Consider the following 22,100-nt stretch of genomic DNA (forward strand, 5'->3'; position numbering starts at 1 on the left):
TTTAATTTTCAGTAGAGCCTTCAAGCCATGGGTGCTGTACAAACATATAGAAAATTGCCGTGCCTCCTCAAAGACCTTGCAGTCTAACAGGCAAGATATGATGGTAAGTGAAACGAACTAAGTGAGGGTGGAGGGCTATGGGGCAGCAGAATAATAGGATATTCACATATTTGATTCAGTTGCAAGTTGTCATCTTCTAATTGCATGATCTTATTATTATTACCTGGTCTTTCTTCTCCCTTGCCCCTCACATCTGACTTTACACCATGAGTTCTTTGGGATAGGGAGCAGAGTACTTGTTTCTTTGAAGTGTCTCATGCACTTTCTGGCATAACGAGACTGAAACATGTGGATAGACAACCAGGTAGCAGCCCTACAGATATTCTGAATTGGCACCTAGGCCAGGAAGGCTGCTGACAAAGCCTGGCCCTAGTCCAGAGGGCAGTCACAGTTGTGGAGGCACCTTTGCCAGGTCATAGCAGTATTAGATTCAGGCTGTAATCCCGGACAAACATTGGGCGACCTTTGGGCGCAGACATTGGGTGATCTTCCATTCTGTATGCCACCGCAACAAACAACTGTGTTGACTTACGAAATGGCTTGGTCCTGTCAATGTAGAAGGCAAGCGCCCTCCAGACATCCAGGGCATGTAATTTGTGCTCCTCTTCTGATTTATGAGGCTTTGGAAAGAAGACAGGTAAGTATGTCTTGGCCGGCATGAAACTGTGAAACTACCTTGGGTAGGAATGCTGGATGCGGCTGCAGCTGGACCTTGTCCTTGTAGAACACTGTATAGGGCGGCTCTGAAGTAAGTGCCCTGATCTCAGAGATCTTATGGGTGGATGTTATTGAGACCAGGAAAGAAACTTTCCAGGAGATGATGAGGAGGTAGCAGGAAACTAGAGGCTCGAAGGGAGAACCCATGAGCTCCAACAGCATGAGATTCAGGTCCCAGGGTGGGATGGGATCCCCCGTGTGTGGGTAAAGACGCTCCAGACCTTTACAAAAAAGGACCATCATGTCGTGAGCGAAGACCAACCTGCCCTGGAGCGGGGGTGTGTGTGTGTGGAAGGCCGAAACAGCGGCCAAGTGGACTTTGATCGATGACAAGAACAATCCCTGGAACTTGAGGTGCAGAAGATAGTCCAGGATAGCCTGCAGCAATGTCTGCTCAGACCGGATACCCTGGTCCGAGGCCCAGCCCGTGAATGTATTCCACTTGGCCAGATAGGTTGCTCTTGTGGAGGGGCTTTCTGCTACCCAACAAGACCTGTTGGACCCGGGCTGAGCATTCCCGTTCTTCCACATTTAGTCACACAGAAGCCACGTTGTCAAGTGCGGCGCCACGAGGTTCGGATGCGGAAAACTGACGTGGTTCTCGGACAGCAGGTCCAGCCAGACAGGCAGCTGCAGCAGGGTGGCTACCGAAAGGTCCATCAGCATGCTGAACCAGTGCTGCCGAGGCCACGCAGGAGCTATCAGGATCAGATTTGCCTTGTCTTGTTTGATCTTCATAAGGACCTTGTGGATTAACTGCAATGGTGGGAAGGCATATATCAGAGCCCCCAACCACCGGTGCAGAAAGATGTCTGACAGGGAGCCCCTGTCTAATCCCCAGAACTAGCAGAACATGTGGCTTTTCCTCTTCTGATGGAATGTGAACAGGTCCAACTGGGGAGTTCCCCACCTCCAGAAGATCACACTGACCACCCCCGGGTGGAGCGACCACTCAGAGCGAGACGAGAAGCTCCTGGGTGAGGCGATCTGCTACCACGTTCTTGGCCCCAGGCAGATTCGCAGCCACCAGATGGACGGCATGCCACACACAGAAGCCCCAAAGGCGGAGAGCTTCTTGGAAAAGGGCCAAGGACCTGGCCCCACCCAGTCAGTTATGTAATACATCACTGCAGCATTGTCTGTCAGGACCTGCACCACCCTGCCCTTCATGTGGGGCAGGAAAGCAGGCCAGGAGAACCACTTGAGCTCCCCGATGTTTATGTGGAGGGACAGATTGTCCCGCAACCAGCAGCCTTGTGTGCTGAGCTTGCCCAAGTGAGCTCCCAGCTCCGGTCCAAAGCATCAGAAACCAGAATCAGCTATGGGGCCATGGCCGCAAAGGGAACTCCCTCCAACACTGATTCGGGGCTCAGCCACCAATCCAGGGATGATCGGATGTGAACTGGCACCCTGATCATCCGGTCTAGATTGTGTCTGTTGGGGATGTAGACTGACACCAACCAGATTTAGAGTGGCCGGAGATGATGCCAGGACCACGTACGTACATGCTGCCATGTGGCCTAACAACTGCAAGCAGATGTGAGCAGTGGTGAATGGATAGTTTTTCACATGGGAGATCAGGTCCGACATGGCCTGGAAACGCACCTTCAAAAGGAAGGTTCTGGCTCGTGTGGAGTCGAGAACCGCCCCAATGAACTCTATTCATGCACCAGCCTTAAGGTTGATTTCTTTTCATTTAATAACAGGCCCAGGTTGTGGCAGGAAGAATGAACCAGATTGAGGCTCCTTTGCACCCAAGATCTGCCCTTGATGAGCCAATCATCGAGATATGGTTAGACCTGAACCCCTTGACGCCTGAGTTAAGCAGCCACTGGTGCCATACATTTTGTAAACACCCTTGGGGCAGACGAGAGACCAAAGGGCAGCGCCATGAACTGGAAATGGCAACCGCCCACCACAAAATGGAGGAATTCTCTATGACCTTGGAAAATGGAGATATGGGAATAAGCGTCCTTCAGATTGAGGGCATCGTACCAGTCACCTGGATCCAGAGAGAGGATGACTGAGGCCAGGGAGACCATATAAAACTTCAACTTTTTGAGAGACTTGTTGAGGTGCCACAGGTCCAGAATGGGTCTTACACCTCCTTTCGCTTGCAGGATTAGAAAATAATGGGACTTTCCCCTCATGTCCCAGTGGACCTCCTCCACTTCCCCCAGCTGCATGAGGTTCTTGACCTCTTGAATAAGGAGTTGCTCATGAGAAGAGTCCCTGAAGAGGGATAGGAAACGGGTGCTGGGGGTGGGTGTGACTGAATTGCAGGGTGTAGCCCTGAGATAAAAGCTCTAGCACCCAATGGTCCGAGGTGACCTGCAACCAGGCTGAAAAGTAGGGATGGTAGAAGAAAGAATGAGGCAAATCCAGGGAATTGACGTGGACATCTCTCTTGATCGCACCCTCAAAACGAGTGCTTTGGGCCCCCGGGAGGCTTTGGCGGGCCAGGTTGGGGAGCAGGAGGACGAAGGGCAGCGATGACCAAAACTCATGTCTCTATCCCTTCTTGCATGCCCCCGTCGAGGCTTCTTGGTGGGAGGGGTGGCTGGAGCTGCTTCCTCACTGACTGTGGCGTATGCAGACCCAGCGAGCAAAGGGTGGCCTAACTGTCCTTCAGTTCGTGCAGCCTCGTGTCAATCTGTTCTTCAAATAGACCATTCCCGTCAAAGGTAAGATCCTAGATCGAGGCCTGCATCTCTTGGGACAGGCCAGTGGTCTGAAGCCAGGAGCTGTGCCTATGCCATCTGGAAGGAGGACCTTACAGCTGTCGGACCCGCCTCCACCAGTGCCCCAAATTCCTGGGCCAAGTCCTGGGGCAGTGAGTCCTTGAACTTATGGAGGGAGTTCCATAAGTTCAAGTTGTATCTCCCCAAGAGGGCCTGGTGGTTGGCCATGACAGCATCACGGAGATCAACACAACCTCAGATGCCCACTCACGCTGGTGAAGGGTTGAATTTCCTTTCCTAAACAGAGGAAATACCTTCCGATGACCATGGAGGGGCTGTTAAAGCTTGTGTCTCATGGCTAACTGTCACCACAGGAGTCCAGTACTTCGAGTAGGAGGATCGGTGCCAGGGCCGGGGGATCGGTACTGTGACGGAGACTGTTCCCACTGCTGGGATCTGTGCCGAGGAGACAGCCGGTGGGAGGATGATTGGTGCCGGCAGTAGGGTGACCAGTGTCTTCCTCTGGGCGACCCGCGTCAAGAGTGCAGAGACCGTAAGCATGGTGCTGGCAGTGTAGGATGTCCTGCAGAAGACAGGAGAAATCTGTGGCGTGGAGACACGGATCACTCGGCAGACCACACTGCTATGCTTCTCTATGTAAATCTATATTTGAGTGCATGTTGCTCAAGTAAATACATATTGAGGCTTGTGTAAATTTGTATTTAGGCCCTTTGTTTTATAACAATAATCTTTAACCCTCTTAAATATGTATTTTAGTGCACTAATTATGGTATGCAGTTTTTAGCATGTGCACTATTTAAAGTGAAGACAACGAAATATTCTTGTTTGTGTGTTTCTTGGCTATAGTTTAAAATCCATTTTAAAATGAATATTATTTGTTCAGAAAAATACAATATGCATTCCATCCACGTGGAGTACAATTTTCAGTATATTTACTATGTATATGACAAGGACAAAAATCAATTTAAAAATCAGGCTTCTAGATTAAAAACCTTTTACCACCTATTGTTATAAGTGGACACCTAAAATAACTGCAGTTTAAAGATAGAGGAAAAATATTAATCTTTTCCCCCCCCATTGCATACTTTGTCCATTTGACAGAATTTTTTATATAGTAAAGTTCACTTTTCCCCCTGTACAGTGAGTTTCCTCTTTGTGCAGGTCTTTCATATGGCAAAAGGGAAAAGAAACATTTTTCAAAAATAGGAACATATGACAGCAAAATTGACAAAAGCACTCAGTGGCACTTTACTACATTTTTGGAACCAGCTAGATTTCAAATTGATGGTGCCCCTTTTACAGGCACTCAGATGCCACAATACAAGAACCTGAACACAACACATGGATTATGGTAATTACATGCATTATTAGTATTGGCATTAACTATGAAAACATACATACGATACCTCACATACAGGAGCCATGGCTATGTCACCACAGTGATGTGATATATATCATCCCATTCTTAGGTTAGAAAATAACAAAAAACCCTCAGATACTATTGTTTGGTCACTGTTAGAAAATGTTAACTTCTTTATTTTAACCACTGTATCATAATACCTTCTCATGTAAATGCACTAACTGGTACTTTCTGAAAAATGGTGGTTAAATACATAAATCCCATCCAAACTGATTACTGACCTCCCTTAATTATCAATCTAGTTGTCAAACAAGTCAGACTGTGAATAACAGCGCTAAAATGTTTTTTTTTTTTTACACGATTTCAAATGGGGAATATACAACCTTGTCATAACTCTCCCCACAATACTGTACTTAAAAGACAAGAGTTCACATTATTGTATAATGGGATGATAAATCTCTGAAAACAACAAAAGAAAGTAAGTTCCTGAACTATAACCAAAATGCTCTTATACACCATACAAACTGGAAAACACATTGTTCAAAAAACGTGTAAGAACAGTTATGCACTTTGTAGAGTGACAAAAGACTTGGTAAATGACTAGTCTGGGGGTATACGGAGAATGCTGCTGATTAAAGGTCTGGTATTCTGCTGCCTGGCAGCAATAAATTCTGACCTGGGCACCAGGGACTGCCTTAGTTTTCTCCTAAGCGTTCTCCTCTGGCAATCCCAGGAGCGTCAGTGACAGGTGCTAGAAGGAGCTACAACTAGCTTCTTTTTGCTGCAGGGGTTGCCACATAGCAAAGGGTGCGGTGGGACTACGGACACATCTTGAAATACTCCTTCTATCTTCATCAGGGAGGAAAAAGTAAATCTGCCAAATTTAGGCCTAGAAAAATATCCACAGCTGAAGTGTTAATGCCTGAAAGTCAACGCTTGGATGAAAGAGAAGCAAAATGTACATAACAAGCAATTCGGATTTGAATAATTTGTCATGAGAAGCTATCTGAAAAAAATGACCTTGGAGCCATGAAAAAACTGTTTACCAAGTTTCACTCTGCTTACGTTTTTGTTATGGACATTTTAATGCTAAGCTAAATTGAGAAATGAGCCTCAACAAGGGGTGGGCCATAAGATACGTTATCAGGCTGTCGTGAAGCAACAAGCACATCCACCCACTGAAAGCAACAGTCTGTTACGAAACTCCCTCAGGAAAACTCTGGAGAGGCTTTCAGCTGATCCGAGGTTTTCACAATATTGATCTTTCCAGACATGCAAACTCCTGATCTGAGCCATCTGACACTCACAATGGGCTGCTGAGCTTGGGGCTGAAGCCCCTTCACAGCATTCTTTATGCTGTCTCCCCAGAATCTGATTAGTTTGAGTGAGGCCCTGGATTGATCAGTGACTCACAATTTCTGAAGCATTGGTATAACGTGACAGCCAGAAAAAGCATGACCTTTAAACAGCAGATCCACCACAGATGAAGGTTTCATAGGCAATATAGCTTATTTTTATCACATTTTTATCCTAATTGTACACTGAGATCAAATGATGATGGATTAATTGAGATTCCTGACAAAAGCCCAGCCTACACTCAGATGGTAGACAAGACAGCTACTATGACCAACTAGACCATGCTAGACTAGCTTCCTGGGTAGTCTCCAGCATGCTTGTCAGGGGAAAAGCAAAACAAAAAACTGTTCACACTGATCAGGAAAACTGCACTAGACCATGGTTTCAACCATAACCATATTGTGGACAGGGTCAGTTTTGCTAGGATTATAAGGGAAGAGTAGGAAGAGTAGAAAGTCACATATCTATTCAGGGGACACCGTCATAGGACCTAATCACATCAGCCACACTATCAGAGGCTCGTTCACCTGCACATCTACCAATGTGATACATGCCATCATGTGCCAGCAATGCCCCTCTGCCATTTACATTGGCCAAACTGGACAGTCTCTACATAAAAGAATAAATGGGTACAAATCAGACGTCAAGAATTATAACATTCAAAAACCAGTTGGAGAACACTTCAAACTCCCTGGTCACTCGATTACAGACCTAAAAGTCGCAATATTACAACAAAAAAACTTCAAAAACAGACTCCAACGAGAGACTGCTGAATTGGAATTAATTTTGCAAACTGGACACCATTAAATTAGGCTTGAATAAAGACTGGGAGAGGATGTGTCATTACACAAAGTAAAACTATTTCCCCATGTTTATTTTTTCCCTCCTACTGTTCCTCACACTTTCTTGTCAACTGCTGGAAATGGCCCATCTTGATTATCACTACAAAAGGTTTTTCCCCCTCTCCTGCTGGTAATAGCTCACCTTAACTGATCACTGTTGTTACAGCATGTATGAGAACACCCATTGTTTCATGTTCTCGGTGTGTGTATATATATATATATCTTCCTACTGTATTTTCCACTGCATGCATCCGATGAAGTGGGTTTAGCCCACAAAAGCTTATGCTCAAATAAATTTCTTAGACTCTAAGGTACCACAAGTACTCCTGTTCTTTCTGTGTATATAGAGAAAACTCTGGGGCTAGAAATGGAAGTGTGTGGATACAGCTCCCTTTGATGTAAAGAAATCTTCCATGATATCTCAAACTGCTTGAATGTATTTAACATTTGAAATGATAAATCCCACAAAACCTATATTTATTTATCTGAAATCAACAGAAGTACCTCATGAAATATGAAGTGAAATCACTGACATTACATTAATGTCATAAGTAGCCCACTAAAAGGTTAATGACAGATTTTAAGAATTACTGATTTTTCCCATCATTTTTATCCCTCTTTCTCTTCCATCTCAAACATGGAGATCAAATCAGTTCCAATATATTACAAATTACATTAGTTTGTTCATGATATTTTAACAATTCACACTCTATATAAACATAACTAACTACATTTTTCCTCCAAATAAGCCATTATGTGGATGCTTATTCATATATGCACTGAGACTGCAAATACAAGAAACTGTTACAATGGTATTTATTTTTTGTTGAGTTCCTATCATGTTAACATCTAGGCGCTATTTACAAAAAGTAAAATCACATGAAATTATATACAGTCTACCTACAAAAGACACAAGCCAAGTTGACAGTAAACTCTTTGGGGCAGAGTTTTTTGTGTGTGTGTTTTGTGTGTTTCTGTAAAGCATCTCACATACTTTTGGGCAATAAATTGGCACAGGCAGGAAATTTTCTGCAGCCAGATTAAGATCATATTGTCAGACTATGCGGGGAAAGAAACTTAATCAGAATACTAATCAACTAACTAAGTACCACAGCAAATGTCCCAAAGATTGCCTTATATAGGCTCTGATTCTGGAAGCTCATACAGGCAGATGGACCCGTGAGCCCACATGGAGCATCAATACAAATCAATCAATAACAAACAAACAAGCAAACAAAAAAACCCCCAATCAGCAGGGGTTTCTCTACACCCACGAGGATCGGGGCCATATTCATTACGTATTGATTCTGACCAGATGTGCTTGTGATGGACTGACAATACTGACACTGAATTTTCTTACTTTTGTTGGTTTAAGATAGATTCTTCATATTACTTTATTTTTAAAAGAACATACCTACAACATTTTCTACAAAACAAGGAAACTCCATGTATTGTAATGGACAGGATTTCCTTCCAGTGAGGGACTGTATCTTCTGTTTCCCCATTATGAATAAAAATCTTTAGTCCTTTACCTAAATATATAAATTGGGAAGACTGCCACTGATTTTTAAAGGACTATGCCGTAATAATGGACTACACTTCTGATATTAGTCACAGTGAAAAGATGTTATTTACAGTAAGTTTTGTTGATGCTCAGGATGGCTATATCCAAGTAAAGGAACGCTTTATCGGTTTCCAGTCTGTTGACAACTCCACCAGAAAAGGCCTAACAAAACTGTGTATGAACGTTCTGAATGAGTATAAAATAAAACTTCAGGACTGCCGACAACGGCACGAACATGAAGGGAAAAAACAGTGGCGTCCAGAATCCTTGCGTTGAATCCAAGGGATTTCTTCATGCCTTCTGGCTGCCATTCCCTCAACCTGGTTGTGTCAGATGCAGCGTCATCTTCTTTAGATTCAGTATCTCTCTTTGGAGTACTGCAAACGATATACGTCCTGTTTTCAGCATCAACTACCAAGTGGAAAATCCTCACGGACAATGTGACAAATCTGACTGTGAAGCCACTAAGTGACACTCGCTGGGAAAGCCACATTGACAGCGTAAGACCAAGGCTGGAGTCCAACATGAGGCACAAAGCCTGGCAAACCAGATCACTGACTTCAATTTGGCATGATATGCTGTTCCAAGTAAACGTTGCAAGCAAGGCATTACGAACTCAGTGTATGGACATTGCGACCACTATTACTTTGATGAGAAGCTGCCTTGATTTCATTGTGACCTATAGAGACAACAGATTTGAAGATGCCCATCACTGCTGTCAAAGAAATGGCGGAAAACTTAGGACTTAAGCCTGTCCTCAAGTAAACTCATATGCATTGGAAGAAGAAACTGTTTGGTTATGAGAGCAGAGACGAGGTGATGGGGAAACTCGGAAGAAAAATTCAAGAGGGAGTTTTTTTGCTCGTTCGTTGACACTGCTTGAGTGCCCATAATAGAAAGGTTTAGACAAATGAAGCATCACAAAAAGACCTGGGGTTTTTTGTATGACCTTAGTAAGCTGCCAGTAAACAGGAAAACATTCTTGAACAATTGTATGGACCTTCACTGGATGCTGACACATGGGGACTGTTCAGATGTCAATTATAAAGGCCTCTCTGTAAAATTGGACAACATTTTGCAGCACGGACACTCCAAGTTCTCCAATTCATTCACAATGCAGAGCTGAAGGACACTTCTTCTAAGGTGTGGATAGCTTGGAGGATTCCACTCACGGTGCCGGTTACAGTCACGAGTGGTGAGTGCAGCTTTTCGAAGGTCAGGCTCATTAAAACATATCTTTGATCAATGATGGCCATAAGAGACTGACATTGCTTCCTATTTTATCGCTTGAAAATGCCATTGGCCTGTCTTTGGATCGCTCTGACACTGTGCTTCAGTTTGCAAGGGCAAAGGCGAGAAAAGTGACTTTTGGACTGCAGGATTAGGGTTAACATACTAAGGCTGTCACCTATTGTAACACTATTTAATACTGGTCCACCCAATGTTGGCGCCCAGTTCAATTTCTTGATGTTAGTACATTTCAGTTATTCTTAAAGTTAAAAAGTTTCTATAAGCTTAGACTAAATGAATTTTTTTATTTGCTTATATATGGCATGAATAAATACAGATTTAGAGATGCTAGCATACAAATTTATTGTCTTATATGACATGGATAAACCATGCATGCAAATCGTGCATCAAAGTAATGAAATGGGCTACAAATGCAATAAAAAATAAGGTATTCAAAAGTTTAACAAATGGGGGGAGGGCACTGAAGACACTCCTCACCTGGGGTGCCATATGGTCTAGGGCCGGCCCTGATTGGATGCAGTTTGCAAATCAGTCTCCAAAGTTTAGCTGTATATTCAATATATTGTTTTAATTAATATTAATTGTTTTTATTAATTGTTTTTATTAATACTAATAATTAATTGTTTAATATTAATTGTTTTTTTAAAATGAAGCTGTTATTCCAAAGTAATATTGGACAAGTGTTCATTAGTCATTTACATGCAGAAATCTTGTGTGTATGTATAAAGTGTGTATACAAAGACACTAACAGATCTTATAATGCAATATGTTTCTGTTATACTGAAGCCAGACTTCCTAACAGCTGCATATTTTAATATACATAATCCCATACTTGAAAAATAATAAAATGTATTAGTTTTCCAAATTAGGCATTTATGACCTAATTTAGGAGAGTATTACATCTTTATAACTTTTAAAAGAGCCATTTTGATAAAACATCCCCATAAATAGACTGAGAAAAATCAGGGTACCTAGCATCTGTTGCTGGTTGTTTTTTTAACAGGCTAATAACATAATGACACATTTTTATAACATTTCACAACAATATAAAGTATTAAAATCGAAACAGATATTGAAAAAATGTTCTCATGATCCCTTTTTATTTTATTTTTCCACTAGGTAAAGTTATGGTACTTACCTGATTAATATTAATACATCTTAATTATGTCGACAAAATGGAAATGCGCCAATGACATCCAAAGAATGGAAATAACTTGTTATTTCCACTACTGCAATTAAGGTGGTGTTTTAGCGTGTTTTATTCTCAACGTGTAAACAGAGCAGATATATTGAACACTGCACTTTATGGAAACAATGGACCACATCTTCAGTTGGTATAAATTGCCATAGTTACATCAACTTCAAGGAGTTACACTGATTTACACCAACTGTGCATTTGGCCCAAAATCCAATTTATTGGTATTTAGTAACTGTCCAGGGACAACTGCGGATCTTCTGAGAGTAATACAAGATCAGAAGTAAGCAAGATCAGAATCTGCCACATAGCCCAGAATGAATAAATAGACAATGAACCTTATTATTCCAAAACTAACTCCCCAAAATTTATTATTGCATGTTTTATAAATTATGTCACATGAAAGCCACACACCAGAACCTCTCAAATTCACATTTGGTAAGCCATAAACCTGCACTTTATGTGGACATGCAGGCTGACAGTTTATGGAGCACATAGCAGTGAAAGTTCTACTGCATTACTTCATAAACTATAACTCAAAGATTCCTATGGATTTTAAGGCCAGAAGGGACAATCTAGATAGATCATCTAGTCTGACCTCCTGCATAACACAGGTCATAGGACGCTCACATCAAAGACCTGTGGTTGAACTTGAGCATATCCTTTAAAAAGCATCCAATCTTGATTTAAAAATTTCCAGTGATTGAGAATCCACCACTGTCCTAAGTAGGCTGTTCCAATGGTTAATTTACCCTTACTATTAGAAAGCTAAAATAACAAGTAGTACCTGTGGCACCTTAGAAACTAACCAATTTATTTGGGCATAAGCTTTCATGGGATCTACATTTGTCTAGCTTCAAATTCCAGCCGCTAGAGTTTGTTATACCTTTGTCTGCTAGTTTGAAGAGCATATTATGAAATTTTTGTTCCCTATGTAGGTACCTATAGACTGTAAGCAAGTCACCCCTTAACCTTCTCTTTGTTAAGCTAAATAGATTGAGCTCCTTGAGTCTATCACTATAAGGCATGTGTTCCAATCCTTTAATTGTTTACATGGCTCTTCTCTGAATGCTCTCTAAATTATCAAAATCCTTCTTGAATTGTGGACACCAGAACTGGACACTGCACTCCAGCAGTGGTTACACCAGTGAGAAACACAAAGGTAATATAATCTCCCTACTACTACTTGAGATTACCCTGTTTATGCATCCATGAACTGCATTAGCCTTTTTGGCCAGAGTGGTGTTCTGGGCGCTCATATTCAGCTGATCATCAACCATGACCCCCAAGTCTTTTTCAGAGTCACTGCCTCCCAGGATACAAACCTATATATATGGTCCACATTCTTTATTCCAAGATATATGACCTTAGATTTGGTTGTATTGAAATACATATTTGCTTGCGCCCAGCCTACCAAGTGGTCTTATAGATTTGCAAAAAGAAAAAAAAAAGAAATAATTCAGTCTCTTTTTAACTTGCTAAAACATGTGTCCAAGAAACTGCTTTGATCCCTATTACAATCATAGTGTCTCAGCTTTGATGATACAAGTCAGAATTTCACAAAAGCCAATGTTATTCTTGGTATACATTTCAAAACTGCTGAAGCTAAGAGTTTAATACTGACCACAGAGGTTTGTGTGCCGCTCCACCACTCTGAAGCTAAAATATTTTTTTGAAAATATATTTAAAATCTCAATTTGATTTTTTAAAATAAAAGTTTATAAAGTTGGGAACAATTTTTTAAAATGAAAAATAATAAACATAAAGGTTCACTTCAGCCAGCAAAAGGAAATCATACATTGAAGATTTGGATGAGTGGGTAGTAAACTGTGGGAATCAAATAATACTGTACACTGCGACATTTGCTCCCATACATAGCAATAAATGCTGTCTGCATGCTATACTATAACTGATAAAGTTTCTTACCTGAACAAACATGAACAGGAGAGAATATTTACTTTTTATACTATGAGTACCCTACTATGAGTAACCTCTGTTTTTGGATGCTCAACTTGAGATACTTGAAAGATGCCTTATTTTCAGAAAGTTCTGAGCACCCATCCTCTGAAAGCAGGCCTCTTTCAGGTGTTTCAAGCTGGGTACCCAAAATTGGACACATTCAAAATCTCGTCATTTTTTAATAATTTAGGCCTGTGCTGGTGAAAAGTGTAGAATATGTCCACCACAACTGTATGTGGTGGGTCCAGGTCTGGCTGGCTAGAAGGGGCAAGAGCATTGGGGAGACTGAGATTTGTCCAGTCGAAGCAGCGCAGACTTGCTTCGCGTAGCTGCCACTTTTTCCTCATGGGGAGGGGAGTTACCTTGGAGAAGGAAATTTCAGTTCATGGCAATGCCAAAGAATATGTATTGTTGAGATTCCCTTAGTGACTCAGTTCAGGACTGCATTGTTACATCCGCTGCACAACGAATGAGAGCCCAATAAATCAAGATGATCAATGGTGGCATTCGACACACACAATTTTGGAGCTCCCTGTTAAGGAGGATAATTCAGTGGCTTATGTGCTAAACTCTTCATATTTATTCCTTCTTTCAGGATCACAAGAACAAGCACAGAATTGGTGATTAGATATGTGGGCACAGAATTATGCATTTGGCCCTCAGCTTCACAGCTGGGCCTCAGCAGTGAGGCAGCTCTGAGTTGGCATAGATGGAGGAGCGCTCTACAGGGAACAAGGGACCAGGTCAAGGATGGGGATGCTCTGAGACAAGCTGATGCCACTTGTACACACTTTGGCAGCCCATGGAGCAGGCACTGGATGTGATTCTTTTTCACATTGGCAAAAAAGATGATCAAGGCTAAGAGAGATTTGGAGCAGATCCAGGATTTTTTTATGCGGGTGGATAAGGCTGGGGGTATATGAAGAGGGAGGTGGCCAAATTCATAGGTAACCAAGAGGATTTGTAATTACTCATCTGGATATATCTTACTGGGACCCAAGTTATTCAGGGAGGCTGGGGTTCACCTATCTGACTGGGGAGCAGATATATTTTTGTCTGATATTAAGGAAGGAATATCTGGGAACCTGACAGGTGGTGGGGAGGAGGCAGCCAATCTAAATTGTTGGCACCTCCTTGTGACAGATGTCGTGCAGCTGCTCATTATGGAAGGAATACGGTCATAGGATACAATGAACTGGAAAAGGTTTTAAAGGGAAACATTCTATATGGGAGCTGAGCCATGGGTGTTCAGCGCTCGTACGTCTCATACAGCCCCCTTAACCCTCATACAGGATGGCTGTAACCAGGCTGCAGATTATGTGGAAAGGATTTAAAAGAAAGCACCCTTTAAGGAAGCTGAGGAAGACCGCAACAAGATAGTTGAGATCAGGTTCGATATTATGTGGAAATGACAGGTTTCAGAGTAGCAGCCATGTCCATCTTGATTATCACTACAAAAGTTTTTTTTCTCCTGCTGATAATAGCTCATCTTAATTAATTAGCCTCTTATTCCACCTTTTCATGTTCTCTCTCTCTCTCTCTCTCTGTGTATATATATATATATATATATCTTCTTACTATATGTTCCATTCTATGCATCTGATGAAGTGGGCTGCAGCCCATGAAAGCTTATGCACTAATAAATTTGTTAGTCTCTAAGGTGCCATGGGTACTCCTGTTCTTTATGTGGAAATGATGATGTACTGCATGATGTACTGCAGGGTACTTCCAGATATTTTAGGTGAATAAAGTTGGGGCCTAATTAAATCATATCCATTGCCTCCTGTCTTTCTTCTGGTGTGGCCTGACAATTGAAAGTCCCAGTAAAATTAAGCCTTGTTTAGCTATAGAAAATTTAGCATTCACTTTCAAAGTAGGAGGATTTGAACAAGTGGCCTACAAGTACAGGGATTCATAGTTCATTACCAATCTATTAAGCCATCCAGTTTCTCTGTTCTGTTCCCACAGTGATCATTGCAGCACATCTAGTCACTCATAGTTGGACAGAGAAATTACTTCCAAGACCGACCTTATTGTGTTAATATTTGTAAACACCTAAATACTATGGTGGTAAGACCTGTACAAATGCCTGTGGACAGATGGATCTTTTCCTCAATAAGCTAGAAAACTATCAAGCGTAAAACTTCTTAAAGTGGCAGCAAGCATTATCTTTCCACTGCATTTGTATTTTGCTATATGCCCAACAGCAAGAATATTCAAACTTCCTTACCAACACAGCCACTTTGAGAATAGGGTATTGAATTTATGACTACATACATTTTCTCAAAAGCTCGTACCCTACTTCCATACTAATCATGTCTGCTCCTTATGCCAACTTAAGAAACATTTCTAAGGACCAGTCAGTGTTAAATATATTTCTTGTACCCAAAATATTTAGAATGGGGTTCATTCTACTGGGGCAAAATAAAAAGGCTAGCAAGTTCCACCCAATTCATTTCCAGGCTACTCATACTGTAATAATTCCACATGGCTATTGCTTGCTTCTGGCAGTTTTATCACATTCTCCTATATAACACACACATATAGATCCCTGGAGGCTTTTATTCTTCTGTTGTCCAAATCTGTTATTATCTATAATGGCAATCCTGTCAACACGTCATCACGTTCAGCGCACTACCAGGCCTGTGTCAGCACTCTACTTTATATAGATTACATTTGCTATGATATGGCTTCTTCCAGCAAGTTACAGGTATCTTCCTCTTTTAGCTGTGGAGATGTTAATAAGCTGGCAGAAGTAGTTGTATATAGACATTTAATGTGCAACGATTTCTTTCGTGCCTGCACTGTCCCAAAAGTTAAATTCAACACCCTCCCCCCACCGCTTACTCCTTCATTTCTGTGGCACCATGACTTAAATTCTGAAGGCAGGAAGTTTTCAATGAGAGGCCCTTAACTATCGAATCCATTTTCTATTGGTACAAGAGAACACAAGTTTGCTAACTACCAGGACCACTTTTAGGAGTCTTAGGCTGGGCAACCAAAACCAGACACACTCAGAATCACTAGACACTTTTGAAAATTTAGTCGTATTTGTGTATTTAGTGCTGGGGAGGTTGGGTGTTTATGAACATTCCAAGTTGTATAGAATGTATTAATTCAGGATTCTGCCTAAAGCAGGTTGTGTGTGTGTGAACTTTCTTCTATGTTTTGAAGAGTTTCTCAGAGTCCTCCTGAGTGAACAGTAAGTTATGTTTTAATTTGTGGTTGTTAACTGATGTAAATATTTGCATCTCACAAATTGAAAAATAAATAAAATAAACGTTCTCTCTTGTGTGATTAAGTGACAACTAAATAAGGGAGGGCCCCATTGAAGTCAATAAATATCTGGTTTCAGAGTAACAGCCGTGTTAGTCTGTATTCGCAAAAAGAAAAGGAATACTTGTGACACCTTAGAGACTAACTAATTTATTTGAGCATGAGCTTCCGATGAAGTGAGCTGTAGCTCACGAAAGCTCATGCTCAAATAAATTAGTTAGTCTCTAAGGTGCCACAAGTACTCCTTTTCTTTTTAATAAATATCTGAAGAGTGTAAACACTAAGGAGGGAAAGAAATTATTACAGAGTGATTCTGAAAGTAGAACTAGGAGTAACGGGATGAAATTATGAAGGGAAACTTTAGGTTTTGTATCTTCCTGACAGTGAAATATATTTGGGTGTGGAACAGTCTCTAAGAATGTACTGGAAACTCCTTCATTTTAGACTTTTAACACTAGACTGGACGTAATGCTAGTAAATATATAATATAGAACAATGCAGCACTGGCAATGAGATGGAGTAGGTAATCTGACTCTCTTAGTTTCTGCATTTTGTTATTCCTGGTAGGGGCTCTGCCTCCATTTCACCTAACAGCCAACATTGTCTAAGCCCCGTGACAATGCATTATTGTTTCCTACAATACACGATCGAGTGCTCTGTCCTATCTAGCTTTAAATGTCTAAACTTCTAAAGCAGCCAGTAGGATTTCCAAAATGTCTCTTTGGAAAACTATTTCAATGTCTTATAGACTGCAGAGTCAGGAAATGTACCTTTCTTGATTTCATCCCATTTTAAACTCCTCATTTCAACTTTGTGCCACCTTTAATTCCTTTTACTCTTATGTTCTTATACCTTTAACGTACTTGCAGACAATTATGTCCCACAGCGAAGTTATGTGATGTATAATTTGGTTTTTTAATACTTTTACGATCAGAAATGGAGGAAAGTGAGATGGAAAAATTCTTGAACCCAACTGAGCTGTCTTACTTGCATTCCCACCCATTCCTTGTTTAGCCTTATGCTTGTTCCCCTTAAAGATATTTATGGAAAGTTTTCCCTTTTCTCCTACAGTAGGAATGTTAGTATCCTTTCTGCTCCAACCTAACCTACTACTGTGCCTTTAACTCTTTCATTAATTACATAAGGAGAACAGAAATCCTTCTAAGCTGGAAGATCTACTGTAAACTAAATATAAGATGTGTTATATCCATAACTGTTTTCTTAATGGCTCAGAAAATTCACTTTCTGCTTCCGCATATCACAAACAGAAATCAACATGCCAGCAAGGGTCACTGCATACCTAAATATTAATTTTTAACTCTTGACTTCTTGCATGTTCATAATTTCAATGTTAAACTTTAAAAAAAAATGGGGCCACAAGGGAATTCTAAACCTACTTTATATAAACAAGGCCCTTTTACTATACTTGATTTATGCATTAAACTTCTACTACCATCAAAAGGGGTTTCACCATGTAGCCAGGGCAGAGTCTGGCCAACAGCTATTTCCACTCATTCACAGAGATCTAGTTGTAAGTCTAGCTATTATTGACTATGACACTACTGATGATCAAGGTTGAAGTAGTGGATGGAATAATAATGTTGATTTATTTTAAGTTTACTCTTTCCAGTTTTTGTTGTTTTTTAAATGTTAATTTCATTAATTGGCCCACAAATAAAATTGTTACTTTAGTTTTCTACGTGACACACTATTCAGACAGTTATGTAAACTATTCATATTCAGCTATATAATAGTTGCCTAAAGCAAGTACTTTTGCAACTGTATGTATGAGAGAAATATAAACAGAGAAAAATGCTGCAAGGTCTTATAGTGGCTTTAAAACCTCCCCCCACGAGGCACAGTATCTTAATTGCAATGACACCTTTGTTGTAGAAAACCAAGAACTCAACCTCCTGATGCTATAATGTTAAAGTCATGTCAAATACCAATGCCAAAGACCCCATCATCACATAAAGGCCAAATTTTTCATATCGATATATCTTGGGGATGTAGGCAGAAAATATTAACTAATTAGAGGATGGACTTGGGAGTAAATAATTAAAAGCCATAATGTATAACTACCGCCTAGTGTTGCAGTGAAATTTAAAAAAAAAATTTTCAAAAAAACTTTGAGATTCTTTCAAAATATTCTAACTTTAATCATCTCTAAGGCTCCAGCACGTGCCTAAGTCCCATGAAAATTAGACATAGCCACCGGCTTAAAGTTAAGCGTGTTCTTAATAGATTTGCTGAATTGAGACATAAACTAAGTAAAAAGCACATCAGTGTCTTAATTTTAATTTCACAAAGGTAGACCAAGTCACTGGTTTGCCACGTTCAGAGAAGGGGGGAAAAAACTCACTTCCCCCATAGTTCACAAATATTGTTTAGCTGCCAAAAGTCTGATATTTTACATTGGTGCAGTGGGGGAAACATTTACAACTACTGCCAAGTGTGTAATTTGGCCCCCCGAATTAGCCCTATTCTGGAGAAGAGAAAACAATTTGCTACAGGGCTCATTTGCAATGTGTAAAAAGAAATATGCAGCAGATAGAAGAATCAGGCTCTACAGTAAAATGAAAATGCAGGTCTAAGAATGATTTTTTTTACAGTTGATAATGTGTAAACTACAGAAATATGATAGACGTTCACCCTTAGAATATGTTGCAGTACAACATTTTCAGCATTTTACACTGAAGGACAAAATCTATATTTATCTAACCTGGTGGGTTAGAATTCTATTATTATGTTGATGTGCAACATGAAAGACTCCACTTAGCAATGAGGCCTCATGGTGTTTGATATTATACAAAAAGATGGGCAGACATGGGCCCTGCCCCGATGAGCTAACAAGCATGTCTATTTATGTTGCAACCTCTTTGTGGCAGGGACCATATCTTTCTGTGTATAGCAATGGGGTCCCAATCCTAACAAACCTTTGGATAGCACCATAGGATTAAGTTGAAAGAAAGAGAATGCAAACAGGAAGAAAAAGATATGAGGGTTTCATAAGACATGTTCTGTAGGGCTCTATCATGGGGTGTATACATGCTGGCCTGGCAACCAAAGGGTCAGTTCAGGAACATCTGGCCAGCACTGACTGGCAGCCTCACAGAGGCTGGGAGGATAAGAGAAGCAGAGGGGCAAGGATGGCTACTAAAGGAGCAAACAGCCCAAAGAAGGAAACTCATTCCATCAAGCTGTTGAGAACCCATCCAGAGACCACACCCCAGAGAGGGGACTACTGGATCTAAAGGCTGGAGAAGCCCACAGAAACCCAGGGAGGTAGGAAGGAGCTCAGGGTACAGCAGGAGTTGTTAACACCTGATTGCGCCTGCCTGGTTTAAGGGCCCTGAGTTGGAACGCAGTGAAGTGGGCAGGCCTGGATTCCCCTATTGGCCGCTCAGAGGCTAAGGACTGAAGGGATTTTCAGACTCCCTCAGTAGCAGGACCAAATATAAGGAGAAAACCCACTGTGACGTACTGTAGCTGAGGGTACACCGTGTACCCACATATTCACCCCCACTGTATGATTATATGTTTTGTCCAAAGCACGCCTTGTGAGCTATCATTTGAAAAGACTTGATTTGATGAACCTCATTATCCTGTTAAAATGTATGTATCATCATTGTATAAAGTTATGAGATTTTGCTATAGGTTTGTTACTGAAACATGTTGTGCGTTTGGGAAACGCCCACAGACGAGCCTCTCAGAGAGGACAGAAACTGCAAACACAGAGGCCTTACACGCCAAACCTCACATAGACAAAAAGTGCAAGCAAAAATTTGCAGTTCATAATGAAGGATGGTCAGCAGCTCACGGTACACAGGGGGGCTGCCTAGCCCCATGACACAGCATGAATTTTTCCAGCACTGAAGAAAAGTATAATGGGGGACAGTGATATCACCAAGGGGCCTCTCTCTCCTCCCGCATCTCAACACCTGGAAGCAAGATTCTTTGGAAGACAAAAAAAGTCTCCTTGAACTGGAGATGAAGGGCAGTGGAGGGGTGGGGCATGTAAGGGATGGTGCTAACTAGAAGGTTTTCTAATTAGTATGAACTGTGAACTGAAAACTGCCTGCAACGTCCAGTAGGGTGAGAAAAACTGTTTTTGATTCAAATCTTGCTTAGCCTGATAAAGTTTAGGATTTAGAATGTGTGTACTATTTACTTATTATTTCTTATGTAACCGACTCTGACCTTTATGCCTACCACTTATAATCACTTAAAATCTATTTTTCTCTAGTTAATAAACTTATTTTGATGTTTAATCTAAACCAGAGAGTTTGTCTAAAGTGCTTAGGGCATCTGCTCAGATTACAGAGGCTGGTGTCTGTCCACTACCCTTTGATGGAGTGTCAAACTAATTAATGAGCTTGTATCGATCAAGGTCTTGAGCAGAGTAAGATGGATATATCTGGGTGCAAGGCTGGGGGTTGGGGGAATCTGCTGGCATCTCCCTGTATACAGTTCACAAGCGGCTGTGCGAGCCTTCATGTAACTTTTATTGGTGTGCCTCTGCATGCTGATGGCTAAGTGAACAGAATCTGAAGGGGTTTGCTGTTCACTAGCATAGCAGTGTAGGAGATAGCCTGGGCAGGAGAGTTAAGGAGGGCATAGCAGTTTCACAGTCCAGATTGCACCCCAGGGGATGTCACACCCTTCATAGCTCAGAATACAGAGACTTGGGCAACAGAAGAGGACAGATTGCCCAGCTAGATCAAGTGAACTCTGTGCAATGCTCTGTCTGACCAAAGGGGGCACTGTCACATCAGCATACCCGCTCACAGGCTCCAATCCTACATTACCAGATCATCCTGTCTGCTGCTTTCTAATTCACCCATATGCTTCTCAGAATTTTACTTGTTTGAGCATTGTGTATATAGTACTTGCAAGGTGACACGTCTGTGGCCATACTTGTGCTGAAAGCTGCAGCTTCTAATGGTTTCATGTGCTTCTTGGGGCAGAATTTTGCTCACAGAATACAGAAGAAGGGCCTAGTTCTGCAAAGTGATGAGTATCCTGAAATCCCACTTCAGTCATAGTTGAGGGCAATTTAGCACCTTTCAGGAATCTCTCAGTGGCACTTGGCCTCAAAGGAGAAGTGTCATTACAGCTTACATGTGCCTTGTGAAATAAAGCCATGTCCAAATTCAGCACTTGATCCTGCAAAGTGATGGGTGTATTTGGAATTTTCAGTGCAACACACATGGGCGTAAATGTCTCTTAAGCAGAACCCATTGCAGGATTAAATTTGTAACTGGAGGAATTTCGAAATGGAAACCCAGAAATGACTTTATTTTGGGGATGTCATTCGCAGTAAAGGTTTTCACCATAACAACAAAAGATTATTTTCCACTTTTATAAAGTCTTTTGTCTGGAGAACTCAGCCTGTTTTGTAGACTTTAATGAATTAAGACTCACAGCAACTCGTTGAAGTGGGTATTATTATCCCTTTTTTACAGCTGAGGAAACAGTCACAGAAAGAAAAGCAACTTGTGACAGAATTGAGAGTATAAAACATATCTTCTGTGTCTCACAGATTTGTTATAAAACTATTAGACAATGCTGACTTTCTGGTATTCCTCCTTTAGGGATTCTGAGGAGAGTTGGTGTACCTTAGGTAACCAAGCTCAACACAAAAGTACAACATGTCTTTCTAGTCCTAGAAATAAGATGAGATATAAAACCAAATTCCGAACTATTTGTAGAAACTAAAGGTTCCATGGGAATTTTCTTAAAACAGGGACATCAATTCCAACACAGGCAATTATATTCTAGGTTTCTGTAATTCCCCTGCTGTTTCAACTAAATTGTT

General features: G+C 41.2%; 1 protein-coding gene across 3 annotated transcripts in view; it reads right to left on the minus strand.

The window, feature by feature from the left end:
• SUPT3H (SPT3 homolog, SAGA and STAGA complex component) overlaps positions 1 to 22,100 on the minus strand; it is a 470,436-nt gene that overhangs the window by 33,999 nt on the left and 414,337 nt on the right. The window lies entirely within an intron of this gene.

Source organism: Lepidochelys kempii, chromosome 3, assembly GCF_965140285.1.
Source record: "Lepidochelys kempii isolate rLepKem1 chromosome 3, rLepKem1.hap1, whole genome shotgun sequence".
Classification (NCBI taxonomy): Eukaryota; Metazoa; Chordata; order Testudines; family Cheloniidae; genus Lepidochelys; species Lepidochelys kempii.